We start from the raw sequence: 19,303 nt of genomic DNA on the forward strand, positions 1-19,303 counted from the left end.
CCTATCAGTTCACTCCTTTGCCAACCCCTTTTCGCCTGGCATCTTCCCAATACCTTGGAAACTAGCATTCAGCATTACAGTCCAGATGGCTTCTGCTGACTGGGCTACATCTCTAATCACTGCAGAAACTTAAAGACACCTGCAGATAATGTTTGGGGTGTGTGTGTGTCCACGCACACCCACAAGCACCTGTGTAGCACTTGTGCGTGTGGCTCGACATTAAACAGAACCTCCCTCCCCATGAGTGAGTTAGGACTGCTGGAGCCAGAGTCTGTCACTCACCAAAGGTAGAACCAATGGCAGCAAACATCTGGGTGACAGCACTATTTATATATCCTTCTGCAGTACCAGTGCTTTGTAGCGGTGGTTTCGGTCTTCAAGCCTTGTAGTCAATATGCTGGAAACGTTCTCTTCCCGCAAATCATGAAAGCAGATGCAGACCCAGGCCGCCTGAGTGTGAGTATCCGTTTTTCCAGGACTAGGGGAGGGGCTCAGTAGAGGGTGAGTCAGGGTTCTGCAAAGTGTGTTTACACTGGTGGAACGCGCAGGGCGCACGTGGGCAGAAGCGATGTGCACACATGCAAAACAGGAGCCGCTGCATTGTCATCTCTGTTCCGCCTCCCCTGCTTCCGTCCCCTTCACAGCCTTCCTTTGTCCTCCAGAGTTACCTACCCTAGGTCCTTTTCTCAGCTTCTTTTTACGGCAGTGGTTTTCAAACTTTAGTTTGCAAATGATCACCTGGGAATCTTGCCAAAGTGCAGGTTCCTAGGTTCCTCCGCCCGATTTTCTGATTCAGTGTCTTGGCAGGGGGCGTTGGGGGTTGGGGAGTGGTGATGCCTGGAAAAAGGCATTTTCACCAAACATCTCAGATAGGTCCGTTTGATGAGGAGAGCACTATACGCAGAGTGCCTGGGACCTGTCAGTATTTTAGGCCCCTACGAACAAGGTAGAAAACTAACAGATACAATTATTAGTATCAAAATATAAAAAGGGAGCTGCAAAACGGAAACAGTGTTACCTGTTTGTATGTAGCTTCAGAGCAGCTTATCAAGTTCTACTCAACTTTTGCAGTTACAGGGGAATTTTTTTTTTTAGTGGAATTTGGGTAGGTTTAATATATTTGATATGCTGTATGCTAGGCCTACAGAAGCCAAGAAAAAACTCCAATCCCATGGTCCCTGCTCTTAGAAGTATAGCCCTAGGTGATTTCTTGTTCCTAGCATTTTCAGTCTGGAGGCACCCTTAAAAAATGTTCTTCTGGGGCTTCCCTGGTGGCGCAGTGGTTGAGAGTCCGCCTGCCGATGCAGGGGACACGGGTTCGTGCCCCGATCCGGGAGGATCCCACATGCCACTGAGCGGCTGGGCCCGTGAGCCATGGCCGCTGAGCCTGCGCGTCCGGAGCCTGTGCTCCTCAACGGGAGAGGCCACAACAGTGACAGGCCCGCGTACCACAAAAAAAAAAAAAAAAAAAAAAAAATGTTCTTCTTCAATGGTCAGGTTTTACCACCAGGGAGACTGAGGCCTGGAGGGAGATTGACTCACCCATGGTCACACGGCAAGTTCCTTGAAGCATCCAGACTAGAGCCAGCATTCACAGCTCATGTGCGTGTGCACAAGTGTGCGTGGGTTTGTGATATCCCCCCCAGCGGTCTCTTCCTCATCTCTCTCTTCCATTGGGTCTTGTCCTCAGGCCAGTCGGATATCCAGTCCCAAGCCCTGAGGGGAGGGAAGGAAGGGAACGAGGGTCTCAGGGTCAAAACTGCTAACAATAAATAGACTTTGCACATGGCGAGGCCAGTCTTCAGCTGAATCCCCAGCAGGGGAAAAGGGCCGCGTCAGTCCCTGGAGCTGCGGCAGGAAGAGCTGAAAGGCTTCTCTGTAGCTCCTTGTGCGGTACTACCTGCTGGGTGTCGTATGCACTGGGGGCACTGATGTAAAGCTGACGCAGCCCCCGCCCTCAGGCACCTTACGTTTATTCATTGATCCATACCTGCCGAGCACCCTACTAGGTGCCCCACACTCTAAACAAGGCAGATGCAGAGTTCAGCTCCTAGTTGGAGAGACAGGCAATTAGCAAGGTGACGAATCTCCACACACGGGAAGACACTTTCAGAGAGTGCCAAGTACTAGGAAGGAAATAAAAGAAGCTAATGAGAACGGGAGGGAGGGTGCAGGGCACACCCCGAGGCAGGGTGGCACTTACTCCAGTGCTGGATGGCCTCTCCCCCTGGGCATAGACCAGCAGCCCTGTCAGCAGTGTACCTCACCTCGGAGGCCAAGTGACATATTGGAAAGTAGATGGTCTCTGGGTTCCAAAGCCTGTGTCCTCTCTGAGCTGCGTTCCATGTCCTTGTAGGAAGATGAACATGTTAGCATCATAACTGGCCTTGGCTGGCTACTGATTCTGTGCTAGAGACACCTTCAGGGGCTTCACGTGCATTATCCCCCTTAGTGGTCCCAGCACTGTCATGGCGGGTACTATGAGTATTGGGCCAGTTTGCAGAAAAGGAAACTGAGGCATGGGACCATAAGTAGCTTGTTCACGACCATGTGCAGGCTAGGGAGTGGAGCCAGGATGTACCCCCAGATGACTTGCCTCTAGAACCCTTGTCTTACCCACTCTGCCTTACGGCTTCTGGAATCACTCCCTTCTTCCCCTGGGAGCTGTGCGAAATCACTGTGATGTTGGGAGGAGAGCCCGGACTATGGAGCCAGGTCCAGGCCGTACCATCTGAGCACCTCAACCTCTTTGAGCCCCAAATTTCTCTCATTTATAAACTGAGAATAAGGATTTCTACCTCGTGGGGTTGTTAAAAGGACCCACGGAAATGGCAGTATTTGAGGGTGTTCGGCACTTCATAAATGCTTTTAAACATGTTCAAATAAATTCTTGCTGGTTGAATGAATGGGCAGTAAATTCCACGTTCTCTGAAAGGTGACCTGCTTCAGGACATTCGTTTTTTTTCTGACTCTCTGCCTTTTGGAGATTAGCATTCCACTGCCTGGCCTGCTGTGACCAGTTGTGGCCAACGAGTCGCAAGCAGACGGACTTGCCTTTTCTGGCCTTCACGTGAAACGCTAGTGAGAGACTTTCCAGGTACCTCTCTCTCTCTCTCTCCCTCTCCCTCTGTCTCTGTCTCTGTCTCTGTCTCTCTCTCCCACCCCCCCGTCCGGCCCTGGCACCCAGCAGTGTAGGGGCTGCCCTGTCAGCCTGTTCTGGGCGGTGCCGGCACTGACATCCGTCTCTGACTCTGATGGGCGTAGAGCCTGAATGAGCCGTGAGCCCTCACCGTTTTAAGACGCTGGAATTTGAGGATGTGAGTTAGTGCACCAAAACGTCACCTGACTGATAGGACCTGCGAGGCAAAGACATTTGACCCGTCTCCCTGGGTGGATCGGTAGGGGCTGCCAGGATCCCCAAGTGGCAAAAAATTCTGAGGTCCTACCTGGGGTCACGGGGAAGTGTGCTCTGATGGGTGGGTGACGGCAGCCGTGGTGGCAGATGGGATTTGAAGGGCCGGTACCCTGCGCCTCCCTCCCTGCTGTGCCTTCAGAGGGGTTTACTAACTGGGTTCTTTCTCTAGTCCGCCCTGAGGGCTGCCCCCAGATGGGCAGACCCATCTCCCCATAAACTTCTCTCGTCGGCCACAGGACTGTCTGCAGTCCCCACTCTGTCTTTCCCGGCACTGATTCCTCTGCCTTGCTTTCAAGGTCCTCAAAATTCTGGCCCTAACACACCCTCCCAGGACCCCCAGATGTTTTCTTTCCGTTCTAGACTTCAGGGGCTCCTCACCTGACGTTAGCATGCAACACCCCTCCCCGCATCCAGCCCGTCACCTCCTAAGTGCTGCCGCCCGTCACCCACTCCCCTACCCTATGGCCATCCTTCACATCTGGGTTCTCAGAGGACTTCCCTTTGCAGCCCGCAGGGACCTGCCCTCCTGCCCCCAGATCATACAGTGCCCACACACCATCCGTCTTCCACTGTCTCGTCTTGTTATCTTTCACTCCATTCCTCCACGGTTATCTGACATTCCTCATGTCAAAGCTTTGACTCCCTACCTAAGTTTGACACTCAAAGAATGGCCTTGGTGTTGCAATTCCGCATCACAGTGTCTTGGCGATAACAGGCACTTGAGAAACAAGTTTTTAAAGAATTGGTTGGATCGGTGGTGCAGGGGTAGGGAGTAGAAGGGGAGAAACCAGAGCCAGATCATCTAAGGATCTCTCCCTCTCTTCATTTTCCAGTCCGCCCTGGCTCTCCCCTCTCCCAGGCCAGACTGTCCTGCCATGGCTGGTACCATCCAGGTGTTTCTGTCCACTTCCTGAAATGAAATGCTAAGCTCCTGATCAAAAGGTCAGCGTTGAAGCAGCCCAGCTCAAGCCATCGCTGTTCCAGACCCTGGGACCAGAGAAGCACAGGATGTCTGGGTAGGGTGAGAGCAGGCAGCGAATCAGCTCTCGGAGGCAGGGGGATGCTTCCCAGGGAAACTGATGTTGAAGTTGAGCCGGGAGGGAGGTGTAGGAATTAGCCTGACTGAGGGCAGAGGAGTGCTCGGTGAACACCCCGGTCTGCAGAGAAGCCTGAGGGCTGGGGAGATGGAGTCAGGGGCGCAGGAGCCACCAGGGAAGTTAAAGAAAAATTCTAAAGAATGCCCGGAACCCCAGAGCCGTAATCCACCGCATTCCAGCTCTGATTTTCACTCCTGCACGTTCCCTTCCATCCCTCAGGTATGTGCAGAGATTTTATAGAGTTACTTTCTCAATGAATGTAGGACTTCTAAATTGCAGTTTTTCATGCAAACATTTCCGTTGTTATTCCTCTGACTTTCCCAGGTGGGCTTAGGCTGCCGCGCCTCCCGCCCCAACTTTCCCATTAGCCCACTGCGCTCTTCAGAACTGCCTGTGTGAGAGCGGTCACTCTGCGTGCAGACAGATCTCGTAAGAGGAAAACAGAGCATCAGGGAAGTCGGGGGGAAAAGTGGCGCTCACCAGAACAGTGTGACTGTGGCGACCCGTTCGCTGCAAGTCACCAAGAGCTAGAATGATAGGATTTGGAATTCATTCTAAGAATTGGTAAGGAGCCTGGCACGGCGCCTCCATGGCTAGTGGCGGCATATATCGTTCTTTGGGCAAAACTATTTGCCAGGGACTTCCCTGGTGGCGCAGTGGTTGAGAGTCCGCCTGCCGTTGCAGGGGACACGGGTTCGTGCCCCGGTCCGGGAAGATCCCACATGCCGCAGAGGGGCTGGGCCCGTGAGCCATGGCCGCTGAGCCTGCGCGTCCGGAGCCTGTGCTCCGCAGCGGGAGAGGCCACAACAGTAAGAGGCCTGCGTAACGCAAAAAAAAAAAAAAAAAAAAAAAACTATTTGCCAGGAGTTGTCAAAGCATCACTTTGACCTTGTGTCCGTATTTGGGGAATGTATTTCAAAGACATGTTCCAGGAGGAGAGAAGGGGGTGGTGTGCGGGGAAGGGGTTTTTTTAGAACCTGATGCATTTAGGGGCAAAACTGGAAACAAAATGGCGCTCAGGGACACATGGTATTTCTGTGCCACCAAATCTTGCCCAGACTTCTGGAGGATCATGGTGCAGGAGAGGAGGCCACCTTAAGGACAGCAGTGACAATCTGCGATGTGACAGTCACATAGGGCCATTGTATCCTTCCCGGGATTATGGGAAGTTAGAGAGAGAGATCAGCTCTCCATTGGGAAGAAACCGTCAGACTCCTTCCTACTACTGCCGGCGTGTTTGCTCCGTGCCCCAGATGGTACCTACTGTTCTGTTCTGATTAGGTATCTGTTTTTCATTTTGACAAACAGGATTCTGTTACAGATCTCCCTCTGTTTTTCTTTTTACTCAGTACTGTCTTTTTTTAGATCCACTCTTGTTGGTCTGTGTGTACCTAGCTCATGTGAGGGGCTGTGTCTGCCCTCCCCTTGCTGTAGGTCCTGCCTTGTTTATCTCCTCCGTCCCCTGCTGACAGACGTTAGGGAAGCCCAGCCAAGTTCGGTGATGAACACCTCACATCTGTCCCCGGGTGGCCTGTGGGAGAGTTTCTCTGGTACAGATCCAGGGCTGGGATGGGTGAGTCATTGTGCCACTCAGACTTCATTTCGCAAATGCTGCCAGATTGTTTTCCAGAATGACTGTACCTGTTTGCCTTTCCACCAGTGGTGCTCAGGGGTTTCTGTTTCCCCATGTCCCTCCCAGCACCTGGTATTGTCAGCTGTATCGGAAGGATGCCTTTGACGGCTCAGGCACATCTGGGCACGGGATTCGCTTCTCTGAGACGCCCTTTTCTGCTGCAGTCGTCACCTTATCAGGAAGAATGTCAGGCAGGAAAAGGGGGTCTTTCACTGCAACTCTCTATCTTCTATTAGGGAAGAAAATTTCCCCAGAAATCTCCAGTTGACTTCCCCTTATGTCTCATTGGCCAGATGGGGCCAGATGTCCTCCTAAGCCAGCCTCTGACAGAGGTGATAGGAATGCCTCTTCCGTGGGTATTGCTGCCTGCTCAGGACCCGAACAGAACAGGGACTGTCTGCGTGAGGATGAAGAGAGCGTCGGACGGTTACTCGCCACCCGTAGAGTCTTCCACGCCAGATCTCTAATTGTGCCAGTTTTTTTGAGTGCATGCTGCCACGCTGCCAAATGGTGATAAACCGTTTGTGGAGAATTTCAGAAGCACATGTCTACAGCCTTGGAGTTAGGACTGGGCACCTCGTTTCGGAATCTGTCATTCTTCTTGGCAAGTGGACATCAGACCTGGTCCCCCACAGCTGCCCCTACTTAGATTTATGTACGAGCTCCCCACGGAAGAGGTCAGTACAGAGACTCAAGGGCAGAGCGCCACTGTTCCTGCCTGTGCTGTGATTCCAAGGCAGAATGCCAGCTGAGGACAGGTGGGGAAGGACACCAGTCCAGGAATAGTACCATCGCAGGCAGCAGCGTCCTCATCGTCAGCCACGTGTGTGCTATAGTAACCCTTGTGTTTGTGCTTAACCAAAGAAATTAACTTGTAATGATTAACTTCTGTAATTTATTGAGCACTTACTCAGTGTCAGGTAGCCCAGGAAGCATTTTATTTTTATGATCTTGTAACACACACACACACACACACACACACACACACACACACACACACACACACACCGACAGCCTCGTGAGAGCATTTTTTTGTGATGGTTAAAGCACGGGCTCCAGTCAAGCCACCTGTGGAATCCCAGTGATGACATTTATTAGCTGTGTGACCTTGGGCAAGATACTTAACCTTTCTGTGCCTCAACTTTCTCATTTGTACACCAAGAACAACAATGGTATGTTACAAGTACTCAATGAGTTGATAAAATGCTTAGAATAACACTGGCTTAGAGTACACACACAGCTCACACTTGATAAATATTAGTTGTTGCCATTTTAAAAAACGAAGAAACCAGAGGCTCAGAGAGGTCCACTTACCAAATGTCAGACAGCCACGAGTGGCAGGGACACAACCCAAGAGTTTCTGATTCGAGAGCTGGCCCCTTATCCATCCAGCTAGACATCATCAGTAGCCACGTGGCTCAAGGGAACACCACCATTACTCTCCTAATCAGTAGAATAAAGTTTCAGCTGAAGACCCAGTGATACTTTTGGTAAAGAAATAGCTTCCAGCCACCAACCATAAAAACGTAGCAGGGCTTCCCTGGTGGCACAGTGGTTGAGAGTCTGCCTGCCGATGCAGGGGATGCGGGTTCGTGCCCCGGTCCGGGAAGATCCCACATGCCGCGGAGCCTGTGCTCCGCAGCGGGAGAGGCCACAACAGTGAGAGGCCTGCGCACCGCAAAAAAAAAAAAAAAAAAATTGGTGTCAGTTATTACTTGAGACCTTGGCCAGGTTATTTAACATCTTTGTTTTGTTTTTATTTTTCTCACAACAGTGAGAGGCCCGCGTACCGCAAAAAACAAAACAAAACAAAACTGAGCACAGCCAGTGCTGCTTGTTCCATAATTAGGGTTTTCCACATTACCTGACATTTTGTTTCTTATCTCAATTTGCACGTACACATTCACACGAAGTAGAAGCGTTATGTCCCCCGACTCCATTTTAGTCACTGGAAATGTCTGGAAACCAGGGCTTAAGAATCTTCTGGAAGAGATTTTTCCTTGCCTAACTAAGTGAGCTGGAACCAGGAGCCGCTGGGATTTTTAGAGAGTGGGGTATCTCTAGTGTCTGTTGGTGTGAGGCAAATAGGCAGGGTGAACACCCCGCTCTGCAGAGAAGCCCGAGGGCTGGGGAGATGGAGTCAGGGCCGGGCAGGTCTGCCACACAGGACGTCCCCTCGCTGAATTCCTCCACATTTCTGAGCATTTTCAGACATAGGCTTGCTGGGTGTGTGGTCAGCCTGAAGAAAGGGTCGCAGGCTACGTGGTGCGGCTTTAAGCAAAAAAGATGTCTTAATGGCCTGAATTTCCTGGGAGGACTTTTAAACCTAACCCTGTGTAACAAGTGACTCAACTATCTTTTGTTTTTTTAATTGAACGTCCCTCCCCCCCTTTACTTTCCTTCTTTCCTTCTCTCTTTCCTCCCCTCCCTCCCTTCCTTCCTTGGCATACAGTCACACCACTGAAAAAAGTCAAAAGGTCCAGAAAGATATGCAATGAAAGTAAAATGTCCCCCTCAACTTGCACTTCCCCAGCCAACAGGTCTTCCTTGCAGGAGGCAGTCAGCGTCAGAAGAGTTTTGTCTGTCGTCCTAGAGATGGTCTATGCATATACAAGACCATCAGTGTGTGTCTAGCGTTCCCTTTTTTACTGGACGCATCTGTGTCTTATAGCTCCATGGTCTGTCGTTCTTTCCCACCCTCCTGAGGCCTCCACGCCCATTCGCTTCTTACCAGCTATTGCCATTGTCCTCTTCGAAGGCACACAGGGCCTATTCCCCGGGCATGTGTGATGACATGGGGACATCCATGATAACATGGCTTTGGACCCCAGAGTAGTCCAGCCTGGTCGGTGGAGAATGCCTTGGTTTCGGGAGGCCCTGGTTTCTGTCTGATGTCCCCCCTGCAGGCAGGAAGCCTGGGGGGCAGAGTCCAGAAATGGTTCACACCACGGGCGGCCCCCTGGGGAACCCACTTCTCCCCCTTAAAGGGCAGCCTTAAGAACACTTTCTCTTGATTCGGGTCACCAGGTGCAGAATCACACACCCGAGCGATGGCTGAGGCCGTTGTTCCTCAAATTTGAGCCACACATAAACTTCCAGGAGCCCTTAGTAAATGCAGATTCTGTGGGGGGCTGAGATTCTACACTAATGATGAGCTCCCAGGCGCTGCTGCTGCCGCTGGTCTGTGGCCAGCCCATTCTGAGTACCAAGGAAGCACCTGGTGGTCCTTCCCACCCCTCCCCACCCCGCCAGCACGCGGTACCAGACCCCATCCATGGAGCGCTAGGTCTCTCGTGCACAGATTCCAGCTCCGACCCCAGGCAGCAGCATTGTCACAGTTCGTCTTCCTCACCATCCACTGAGGTGTGCAAGTGTAATCCTTTTTTTACTTTTTAGATGAGGAAACTGCTACTCAGAGACGTTAAACAACTTGGCAGATGTTACACAGCTAGTAAGTGACAAAGGTGAAAGTCCAAGTGTGAAGGTCATTTCTTGTCACTGTGGTCCCCCACGAGCCCATGGACGAGTGTGGTCCTCCTGGAATGGGAGGGGTCAGCTCTTAATGAACAGGTTTGGATGGTGAGTGTCATTTTCTCTTCTCTCCCCCTCTTTATCTCCGAGATTATTATTTTTTTTTTTTTTGCGGCACGCGGGCCCCTCACTGCTGTGGTCTCTCCCGTTGCGGAGCACAGGCTCCGGACGCGCAGGCTCAGCGGCCATGGCTCACGGGCCCAGCCACATCCGCGGCATGTGGGATCCTCCCGGACCGGGACACGAACCCGCGTCCCCTGCATCGGCAGGCGGACTCCCAACCACTGCGCCACCAGGGAAGCCCCATCTCCGAGATTTTTATCCTGGCTTCTTCTTTCCAGGAGACTTGGGAAACACTTCACAAAGGGGATGGTCCCAGCAGTAACACTGGCCTAGAGAGAAATGAATCCTTTTGCCCAGTGACTAGAAGACACATGAAACTGGAAAAGGGAGCCTAGAACATCACCGCATTTCCCTCATATAGGAGAGCACACCCCTCCCTTTCACCCCCTCTCCCAAAACACATGATACCTTTTACTGGTGATTTGGTCAGTGCTGAGCTATCTTCATTTAATGTGGTTTTGACAGAATAGTTGGTCTGGAAATTTTCTTTTCAATTAAACTTCCTTGTTGAACTGCCTTGGTTTTGAAAGGATTCCATTAGGTTGGCTAATTATATAGCAGTTGTTACAAGGAGATATTTGCACCCAATTTCAGCTCTTAGGCAATTCAAATCAAACGCTTTCTCTTTTCCTCCCTGGAGCTGTGTGCGACCATCTTCCTCTCACACTGCAGGCTTCTCATGAGTTATTTTTGGAATTTCAAATCAAAACAGCAATTTTGGCGGATGGGAGAATGAGTGGATGCTCTAGCCTAGCAGCGTAAACCATATGTACTGATAAACACAGCCAGAGTCGGTGCCTTTAAAAAGCAGCAAAACCATCTCCCTCTGTGAAGAAGGTTCAATTTTGGGGACCTACAAACTATTCCTGGTACTATCATATTCCTCTGTGAACTCTAACCGAAGTCAAAGACAGTTGAGATTCTTTTAAAATTACCGGAGGTTTGTCCATTTGCAAAGTGGTGTCGTGGTCCTTTCGTTTCAAGATGGCGGGCCGTGGCAGAATTTACGGATGACTCTGTTTCAGCTGCTGGATCTGCCGTGAAACATGGAAATCACTTTATTTTCCCCACTCTGTGCTGTCTTCTTCTTTCACCAGAGCACATGTAACATACCTGATTGTGCATATACCAAGCGAGCAAACCTGCCCGCTCACCCGTTAGAGTATAAGCTCCTTGTGGGCAGGGGCTGTATTTTTCATCTTGTTTTATTCCTGGTGCGTAGTTGGTGCTCAGATAGTTGAGTGAGTAGATAGATGAATGAATAATATCCTATTTCTATTTTCCTCTTTTTAAAAAATCAATCACTTATTACATAACTAGTAACTGAATGTTTTCACCTTGGGGGAAAAAAAATCTTTCCAAATAAGGCTAATGTCCTTCTTGATCACCGCCCCCAAGTCTTGTTTCCTCATCCCCTCTGCTTAGATTATCACTTTGGAACACATCCTTGCAGACCTTTCCAGTGCATTCACACACACACACACACACACACACACACACACAGAGTACTGTTTTTGATAAACAGATTTTTTTTCAACTTGCCTTCTCGAACTCAGCCGTATATCAAGGAGTGCTAACCATTTCAGCTGCCTTACCCTTTTTTTTTTTTTTTTTTTTTTTTTCCGGTACGCGGGCCTCTCTCACTGTTGTGGCCTCTCCCGTTGCGGAGCACAGGCTCCCGACGCACAGGTTCAGCGGCCATGGCTCACGGGCCCAGCCGCTCCGTGGCATGTGGGATCTTCCCGTACCGGGGCACGAACCCGCGTCCCCTGCATCGGCAGGCGGACTCCCAACCACTGCACCACCAGGGAAGCCCCTGCCTTACCCTTTGTAACTGCTATGTAGTTTTATTACATTGTGTGGATATAGTACCTTTTATTTGGACCAAATGAATCCACAGTTTAGCTGCTTCCATGCTCATTACAGTTCAGGATCCCTTCTCCTGTACACATTGACAGACTAACCATGTCCACTGCTGTCTTTTGGTAGCTACAATACATTTCATGAAAATCAGCCACCTGCCTTGGAGATTATGCCAAACCTGTGGATGGAATCATGTGAGATGCTCAGGATTGCCGGAGGCACCTGAACGCCCTTGTCTGCAGAAGCTCGGGAAGTGCTCTCGGCCCTGGGAATTCCACAGGTCTGGATATGGGAGTGATGTTCGAGCCGGAGTCAGCTCTGCCCCTAGCTGACTGGGTTTCATTGGGCAGGTCATCTCCTCTCCCTATACCTTACTTTTCTCATCTGTACAGTGGGCTCAGTGAACCTCTTTCAGCTCTTAGAGTCTGAATAATAGGGTTTAGACAGTACCACCAGATTGACCTACGGAACATATTAGTTTACATGCCACTTTGTGTCGGAATGGGAAAGGGGATATTTAAAACTATATTTAAAATTTCATTTTAATTAATTCAATATATTTTATTATATTTTCATTAAAATATATTTTAAAATTTTAAAATAGAGATTTGGCCCACAGCTCTTAGATGTCATGAACAACCCATGATTGCCAGGAACGTATTGACTTTGGGTCTTACTCTTCTTTCTTATTACTTTATTGTCCAATTAAAATGTATATATTTTTTCCTTTGCTCTGTGTGGTCTTTTCATTCTGAGCAAGGCAGGGTGGTATTGGGGAAGGGGGTTATGGACCCCTGAGTTCTACCTGCAGGTTTGTCTAGTTCCAGCTCTGTCTCCTTAGGCAAGTCCCGAACCTTCTCTGAGTTTCCATCTATTAATATTATGATTCCAGATTAGCCAAGTATGCACTTTATAAAAGCGTTAAGAAAACACACTCGCTGGTGAATATTCCGCCTGACATTTCTGAGCCCTGTCACCTGCGGATAGACCATCTCGTGAATTGATGAGGTATCTTGCGAGGCCACCAAAACCCGTGAAATGGTCTCATTTCACATGAGAACTGTACAGCTGCCTTGGCCCCTGGTGACACACCAAGTCTTTCAGTGGGTTCCCAGGGAGGCCCAGGGAAGGTTCTGCACTGCCATGATTCATCGGTAGAGTTTCCCCCCCTGAGCCCCAAGGCTGGGTTGATCGTGTATTCCCCTGCTTGGAGATGCAGGACCACAGGGGTCACGGGGGCTGAATCGCACCCCAGTCGGTTTCCCTGGGGGCTCCCAGGAAGGCTTTCTCACGTGGGGCGAGAGCTCTGGCCCCTTGGCATTTCACATCAGTCTGGAGAGAGCAGGGCTTCTGCAGGTGAAAGGTCAGGGTGAATGGGTGTGAAAGCTGCGTGGGAGCCCTAGCCCACAAGGCCTCTGGGGCTTTGGTTTTCCTGTTCCCAACATGGTTTTGCACCTCTACCGTGAGCTTCTGTTTCTGAACACCCCTTGGGCTAAGCGTTCCCTGATTGAGCAGGTCTGTATGGGAATGAGGCCGGTCTGTGATGCTGTTCTCCTGAGAGCTCCCGGGGCAGGTGCTTCCACCTCTCCAGCCTCTGCTTCCCGCGCTGCTGGGTCTTCTATGAGAAGACTCTGCATAGGTGCTCAGCCCTTGTTACCTTCCTTCCCTTTCCCTTTCTTAAATGGCAGAACATAATCTTATAGGCTCTGAGTCTGTAACTGAGCTTCCTGAAGCCTAACATAAACATTTTCCACGTGAACCAAAAGAAAACAAAGAGCACAACGAAAGAATATCATCAACGCCGTATGTATCTTAAATTACGGGAAATGATACAAAGGAATGATGGGTGGTTTCCATTTACCAGCCCTCGCTTGCTGCAAATTTTTCAGCAGCTGCCCACCCCACCCCTGGACCCTGACCGCCCCCCACCCCCACCTTTTCAATAAAATACTTGTGAATCTGGTTTCCGTTGTTGCAGATAAATGCAGAGCAGGTTGCATTGTCTCTCCCTGATTTGATCCTCCTTCAACTGATCAGTGATGCTGTCATTCACAACCTGGAAACTTTAAGAAGTGAGTCAACCTGACCTGTGATTCACAGATCCTTGATCTGAAATGCTTGATGTCGTGGAGGTAGGGTGGGAGGGAGAGTCAGAAATAAATTCCCTGACCCCCACATTCAGCGTAAGTGAGGTAACATGCGTGGTGTGGGGGGGGGGGCAGTTATCATCTTGTGGTTTGTTGGGGGGGCTTCCTGCCCTCCGGGAACTGCACTTCGCTGAGGGGACTTAGGGTGACCGCATGCCCAGGATCGCTGAAACAGTTCCAGTTGATGCCTGTTATTCCATCCAGCCTTTTATGCAGGTAGTGTGCCTTTCCACTAACAGAAGTATCACAGTTTGGAAATACAGGGCTGTGGGGAGACTGGACTGCGGGCTCTTAAAGGTCAGAGGTTTCCTTTTATTTGGAAGTGCATCCCCAGTGCCCGGCCTCTAGGAAGCAGTAAATAAAGGCTTTCTGGGTGGGTGAGTGAGCGAATCGGTTCTTCAACCCCTCTCTTGGTCTCTGAACTTCTATTTCCCATCTGCCTTTGTGTGCCTAGGGTAACTACTGACTCTGGTTCTCAATAGTACCTTTTGACTAAGCCAGAGCTTCAGATGGTAGCTGCTTTGGTTGCATGTCCCGGAAGGGCCATGCAGCTCTGTGACTTTCAGTGAGTTACCCAAATGAGTTAACAACGGATCAGAGTACCAAGAACCCTGGCTTCCACGATGCAGTAAGCTCCTAAGAAATGGTGGTGGAGGTGGACGTGGTGCTATTGCTATTAGCTGGCTGGCTTTGCCACCTGTTTTTGTCTTTTCTTTCCCAGTTAGCGGATTCGTAGACCTTTGTTTTAAAAATAATAATAATAATAATATCAAAATCTTATAAGAAATTGGGAGAAGACTAAAAGAAGCTAAGCTAACCGTACTGTCATGACCTTTGGTAGCATCATAGAAATTTTCATTATCAGTGTACTATAAACCATTGGTGTTATTTTAATGCAAAGTTTTTCCATAGTGGTTAATATCTTAAGGAGCGTTGCATTTTTCTTCCATTTGCCTTTTTTGGCAAAGCACTGTTCACGTTATTTCAAAACCTTTTCAACTACTTCTTTTTCATCTGCTTTTGTCCATGTGGTTGTTGGTGATGAACCATAGGTTACTTAATTTTTTCCCTTCTGTAAATGAAGCTTTCCTTCTCCTATATCGTACATCTCAAGAGACTCTCGGAAGTGAAATCACTGGTTCAAAGGTATGAATGTTGTTAAAATCTATCTATATCTATATTTAAGTAAATAGACTATTTGTTGGAGAAATTTTAGGTTTACAAAAAATTGAGTAGAAACTGCAGAGAGCACCCATATATTCCCCCCCACACACCACTCCCCATATTCTTAACATTTCGCATTAGTGTGGTACATTTGTTACAGCTTACGAACCAATATTGATATATTACGATTGACCAAAGACTATGGTTTACATTTGGGGTTCACTCTTTGTGTTGTGTCGTTCTGGGTTTTTGACAAATGCATAATTTTATGTGTCCACCTTTACAGGTTTGACAAATGCATAATTTTATGTGTCCACCATTACAGAATATTTTCACTGCCCTAAAAAGCCCCTGTGCTTCACCTATTAATCTTTCCCTCCGTCCTCCCAAACCCATGGCAACCACTGATCTTCTACTTTCTTTGTAGTTTTCCTTTCTCCAGAATGTCACAGAGTTAGAATCATAGGGCATGTAGCCTTTTCTGAGTGGCTTCTTTCACTTAGTAATATGCATTTAAGATCCTCCATGTCTTTTTATGGCTTGATAGCTCATTTCTTCTTAGTGCTGAATAATTTCCATTGTCTGGCTATACCACAGTTTAATGATCAGTTCACCTACTGAAGGATATCTTTGTTGTTTCCAAGTTTTGGCAATTATAAATAAAGCTGCTGTAAACATTCGTGTGCAGGTTTTTGAGCGGACATAAGTTTTCAACTCATTCGGGTAAACACCAAGGAGCAAGATTGCTGGATCACACGGTAGGACTATTTTCACTTCGTAAGAAGCTGCCAAAGCTGTATGTCTTGAGCATTTGTTCAGCGATTTTAGTTACAATACCACTAGCACAGTTAATCCTCAAAACAATGTCGTTCGGATTAAGGTCATCGAGTGTTATTGCTGAGAGGAACTTTGAGGATCTTTAAATCTCTAAGTTTCCTGAAGGCAACCTCTGTCTCTGGTATCACTGCACCTCCAAGGCCTCCATGGCACAGTGCACGCAATAGGTGTTCAATGAATGTTCATTACACGTTGAAAAACCAACTCACCGCACAGATAAAAACATGGAGGTCCAAAAATGGAAAGCAAAGCGCTTCTGGCCAAACAGCGTTTCACTCTTGGCAGAAAGAATGCTAAAAGCTAACTCTTATGCTCTGTAGATTGGTGGACCAACGTTTTGAGTGACCAGACTCTGGGTCACTAAATGCAAGCAAAACAAGTTTCAGAACTCAGGAATCTATACTTACTGTTATAATGAGCACCCTCTCCTCACTTTCAAGCCCACCCGCTACCATGTCCCCCAGAGATTCTCAAAGTGCTGTGTTCATCTGGGTAGAGTACATTGTGGCTGCAGAGTCTCACCACATACAAAAGCAACAACAGCAGTAAGAGCGACAACAATAAAAAAGGCCAAAAATTACTGATGGCTTAGTGTTGTCAGGCTCTCTACATGTATTATTTCATTTCACCATCACAGCCACTCTCTTGGTAGGTACCACTGTTAGCTACAATTTAGAGATAAGAAGATTGAGGCTGAAGGAAATTGAGTAGCTTCCCAAGGCTCCACAACTCTTAGTGGAAAGCCAAATGTGCATCCATCCAGTCTTGAGTCCACTCAACAATGTACCTTGCCATCGTCAAGAGCACGAGATTTAGAATCAGATGGACCCGGGTTAGTATTCTGGGGCTACCGTTTTGCCAGCCGTGTGATTCTGACCCTGTGATTTCTAGCTTCAATGAGTCCATCTGTAAAATGGGGATAGTAATACCTACCTGTGGCAGATGCTTTCTGCTGTCTCCTCTGTAGCCACTGCCTCTCCGCTGCACAGAACCTTGATAGGTTCAGGTGAGAGGAAGGAGGCCCCAGATCTCAGGGAAGCCCCAATCCCAGCCTCAAGAGATGAATCAAGATTGGTTAAAACCAAATACAGTAATGGCAGGTATGTTATCTAGTTTTGTTAGGGGAAGCATGCTAGGGAGAGGTTCTCTTTCCAAATAAAAAGACAAAGCCCCCCCCCCCCCACAGGGGGAGCTCATTCTTATCTTTTCTTCCTGCCTGGATCTTGGACACGATACCTGGGGGTACAGCAGCCATCTTGCAACCATGAGGCGACAAGTCAACAGACTAAAATGGTGGAGGGGAAAAGATAGAAAGAGTCTGGATCTTTGACAGCATTCTTAAGTGGTTCCACCAGCCCAAGACAGAAGACTACTACTTCCAGACTTTGTTACTGAAGCACTTCCTACTTCTTTATGCCACTCTTAAGTGGAGTTGTCTTTTATTTGCTGCTGAAAGCATTTCTAATAGATATGCAGATTTCCACCAAAGCACAGTGTTGGACAGCTTCATATGGTGCTAAAGAGCCTAAATTCCAGGGCCGGAGTTTCTGGGTTCTGATCTCAGCTCTGCCACCAACAAGCTGTATGACCTGGGCAAGTCACTTAGCTTCTGTGTGACTCACCGTCCCGATCTATACGACGCTCACTCAACGTGTGCTGAGTATTGGGTGAAGGATAATAGCCGTACGTCCCTTGTATGAGAGTTAGGAGCATTAAATGACTAAATGTTTTTTGTTTTTTTTTTCTCTTTTGTGGTACGCGGGCCTCTCACTGCTGTGGCCTCTCCCGTTGCGGAGCACAGGCTCCGGACGCGCAGGCTCAGCGGCCATGGCTCACGGGCCCAGCTGCTCCGCGGCACGTGGGATCTTCCCGGACCAGGGTTCGAACCCACGTCCCCTGCATCGGCAGGCGGACTCTCAACCACTGCGCCACCAGGGAAGCCCCTAAATGTTTTATAAAATGGTTAGAACATTGCCTGGCACATAGTAAGAGGCTACATACATGTTTGTTAAAGAAATTTTTGAGAGAAAAATAGGCACTCTCATAGTCTTGGGTTTGAACCTTGATCTATTGGGCCACTTGTGGTCCTTAAACAGAACGCTGACCCTGTCGCCACCAAGACTCATGGAGCGTGAAAATGCCCCTAAAGGCTCTCTCAAACCAGCAACAGTGGTGGTTTCTTTTTGACAGAAAAGGCTCCTCAGAGAACACTGACTTGTAAAGAAGGAGGGGCTGTGACTACCAAGTCAGGTCATGGAGTAAAAGACCAAATTACCCCAGACTCGCCCATGCAAATGGGTGTAGGTCTCCCCTGACAGCCCTTTTAGAAGGCTGTAGGCATTTTTGAACTTGTTTTTGAAAGGGTCTTTCCAGCCAGTGTCTTATTCTTTTGCATCTCCTCACATCTTTCTTGCCGGCGGTTGGGAGGCTGGGGATGGGAAGGAAGGGGTGATGCCGGGAGTCCAGGCCCTTTTGTGCCAGGAGGGACAAGCCCCCTGGCCAGTGCGTGAGGGGGCTGGTTTCACCTGGGGCTTTCCCACTTTCTACTACCCACATTGCCACCCTCTGTAGAGACGGGATTTGAATTCAGGCAATGACTAAGCGATTTTTGGAAACCTATCATGCTCCTGTAGTTTAAGGGTCAATTGGTAGGTGTGTCCATTGCCAAATCCTGTGGAATCTGCCTTCAGTCGACGTACTCATCCACTCCTTCTACTCTCTCTACCAGTGACAGTCCAGACCCGGGACTTACGTCATTTCCTTTAGTCTTGGTAATTGTTCAGGCAGTCAGGTCACAAATGGTCATGCAGCATCCTCAGGGTTCCTTGGATACTGCTTCTGGGGAAGCACGGAGACCGCCTTGCGAAAGAAGCTGCCTGGTGCTCTGGTCTGTGGTCTCAGCTGAGCTCCCAGCCAGCACCCAGGGTTGGCCGATAGCCATGCAAGCTGTCATTTTGGATGTTTAGACCACCTGTACTTTCAGATGACCAGAGCCCAGTATCTGACTACGAGGACATGGGAGACCCCAAGTGAGAACCACAAAGCCTAGTCCTTCCCAAATTCCTGATCAAAAACTCATGAGTAACGTAAAACGATTGTTGTTTTAACGAGACTAAGTTTTGCGGTAATTTGTATTCAGCAACAGTAACAAGAAGTCCGTGCTCTTTCTCCTACGTACTAGGCGGTCATAAGCAAAATTTTCTTAAATATTTTAGGCATCAGATATCTCAGATGTAAGTTAGGAGTGACAATATGTTTATGTGGTGGTTGCTCCTAGCGTGGTCCCCGGCACGTGCTGTATTTCCTCAAATCTGAGATGCTGTCGATTACACAGCTCACGATTAATTTGTGTGCCACAAAGAAGAACGAAGCAAATGCTTCCACTTGAACTACTGAATGCCGTTGGTTGCAGGACACATAGCATTCTTTGGAGATGCTGAAATTTGAAAGATGTATGTCTTAGGACCTTTGATTCAAAGAGTGAATAACACAA

At 48.8% G+C, this 19,303-nt stretch overlaps 1 long non-coding RNA gene across 2 annotated transcripts in view; it reads left to right on the forward strand.

The window, feature by feature from the left end:
• The window catches only part of LOC116742347, a 396,625-nt gene that overhangs the window by 223,649 nt on the left and 153,673 nt on the right, over positions 1-19,303 (forward strand). The window contains exons 7-8 of one of the 2 annotated variants that reach the window (XR_004346444.1): positions 9,542-9,724; positions 11,789-12,393. The exons of the other annotated variant lie outside the window; for it this stretch is intronic. This is a non-coding gene — a long non-coding RNA (uncharacterized LOC116742347). Of the gene's footprint in view, positions 1-9,541; positions 9,725-11,788; positions 12,394-19,303 lie in introns of those variants that run through there. 2 annotated transcript variants of the gene reach the window in all.

The sequence above is a fragment of the Phocoena sinus genome, chromosome 17 (genome assembly GCF_008692025.1).
Source record: "Phocoena sinus isolate mPhoSin1 chromosome 17, mPhoSin1.pri, whole genome shotgun sequence".
Taxonomy (NCBI): domain Eukaryota; kingdom Metazoa; phylum Chordata; class Mammalia; order Artiodactyla; family Phocoenidae; genus Phocoena; species Phocoena sinus.